Raw genomic sequence first — 2,500 nt, 5'->3', positions numbered from 1 at the left:
TTTTAGTAATTTAGGGAAAAAAATGTAAATAAAGTCAAAGAAGATGTCAGTTCCAAAGCTGCCGGTGTTTCAAATATCATAAAGTCTAAATGGGTAGTTTACGATCTAAAAAGAACGAGTGTCAACAACATATCTCCAACAGAGCCAAGGAAAGGATCAAAGTGAAATGTTGAAAAACTTTACAAAGAAATCAACTTCAGAGTGGATAGGGTTTTCAACACTGGCAAAATATATCGAGGGTCAAAACTCAAAAGCTGTTTGTTCGTGGTATAGATGAATCATTAGTGGTGACAGTCGAAAATGGTCTTGGGTACTGATTGAATTCAATATGTTAATTTCCTAAACTAACGTAAAGACCGCTCGCAGCATTGTGATGGCTGCGATGGCATCAGTATTTTCGACCCAATTAATCGTGCTTTGAAAGCTGAGCTGGCAATATTAGTCATAATAAGAAAATAACGAACCTCAGCAATGCTAAATTTCTATTCACTAATGTTTGTGACCAGAACAGTAATCGCCGTTGGACAATAACGATTTAATCAGCAACGGAAATGAGCATCGACGATTGGTAGCTAGTATACTGGGCTTAATAAGTATGGTATTAAGATAAATTCTATATGATCAAAGATTTTACTTGGTGTATGAGTCACATACATGTACCTATCAGAGTCCAAGTTCTAATAATTACAGGAAAATAAAAGTGCAGATTAATTCTTGATGTAAAGGATAACATTACCAAAAGCATAATCATTATAAAGTCGATAAAAGGGAGAAAATACTTCTTATCCTCCTTCCTTCTGCCCATTATCCTAGTACGATTTGATTTGGCTGATGTCGCCCATTTAAACATACAATACTTTTATTAAAGGTGCAACACTTTTGACTCGGCTGAAACCCACGAAAGCTTCGCTACAACTGTAACCACATATTAAGGGTATACACGAGAGAGAGAGAGAGAGAGAGAGAGAGAGAGAGAGAGAGAGAGAGAGAGAGAGAGAGAGAGAGAGAGAGAGAAGGGGGCACTAAGTAGTAACTCACTTAGATTTTGGGACGACTTGCACAGTGACGATGTAACAATATAAGGTCTATTTTCCTTGTAACAATATATACAGCAAGTAACCAGGTTTCGAAGATGTGGTAAATGAATGAAACAGTCTACAGGTATCTAAAAATGATATTTCCTATAGGTGCATGAATCATGTCTCCAGGTCTATCAGGATTTGCACCAAAATCATTTGGGAACTGATAGACTACCAGAAACCTGCAATTAAACATGTTTAACTACGCACCATCATTAAAATGTCTTAGAATAAGAGTAAATTCCAATCGCTGCCTTCTAACTCAATCCCAATGCCTCTTTACTTCTAAGACTTTTTAGACTACCTTGCGGATCTTTCTTGAACTTTGTTGATACAATACTGTATTTGTCTCTCAACTACTTCCCATTTGTTCTTTTCCATTTCTCATTTCTTCCTTACAGTATGTCAACCATCTAGCAATCTCTCTCTCTCTCTCTCTCTCTCTCTCTCTCTCTCTCTCTCTCTCTCTCTCTCTCTCTCTCTCTCTCTCTCTCCTTTCCGATATCTAGCCTTCCCCCCCTGCATACCCTCGTCTCCATCTTCTTAATCCATCAGACAGAGTTTGCTGTATCCTACTCGGTATAAGTTCCCTCTCCCAGACATTCCAGTATGCTAATAGAGGCGAGAATTTCCTGTGTTGTTTTTGGTGTGTGGGAGATGTACGACATTTCACCTTTGGACTATGTCCTGCCTCGGACGCTTGATGAATAACGTGATTGTTGGTGGGTGTGGCTGCAGGAGGAAGTAGAAGGAGGAGATAGAAGGGGTGAAGGGACTTGGCTGTACTGTAGGAGGGGGGAGAAGGTTAATACTACGGGCTAAGGAAGAAGTTGTAGTCGTAGGAGGGGGGGGGGGGGGTTGATGGTATAGCTTCAGGAAGTGGTATAGAGGGCATGTCAGTAGGTAGTGAAAGGATGAAAGGATATTGGAGAATGCTCTTATTGGGTGGAAGAGGTGATTGCTTTATGTATGGAAGGGGTGGGGGCTGTAAGAGGGGGAAAAGGAAGAGGAGTTGGGTGTGGTTGTTGAAAGTGGTGGGGAAGACATAAAAGGAGGTAGTGGATGTTGTGTTTGCAGGAGGAATAAACGGTGGCCAGAGGAGGTCGTCTGTAGACAAGAGGGAGAAAGAGATACCTACTGTATAGTAGGGGAAAGGTGATAAGGAGGAGGGAAGACAGGTATGACTGTAGGAAGAGGTACAAATGTAGAAGGAAATAAGGTAAGAAGGATAAGGGATGTAAGGAGTAGCTGAGAAGGGCCGAAGTTAGACTGTTGGATGGGGGATTGAATTTGGTCATTAGCATGGGAAAGGGAAGAAGGATAGGGAAGGGTGCGTATGTGAAGGGAAGAGGTGGAAGAATAGGAGGGAGTCTGAAAGGTGGCCATTTCAGAAAGAAAATCCTTCATCACCAGCAGAGGGA

Source organism: Palaemon carinicauda, chromosome 31, assembly GCF_036898095.1.
Source record: "Palaemon carinicauda isolate YSFRI2023 chromosome 31, ASM3689809v2, whole genome shotgun sequence".
NCBI lineage: Eukaryota > Metazoa > Arthropoda > Malacostraca > Decapoda > Palaemonidae > Palaemon > Palaemon carinicauda.
The sequence above is the reverse complement of the archived record's forward strand: the minus strand, read 5'-3'. Positions refer to the sequence as shown.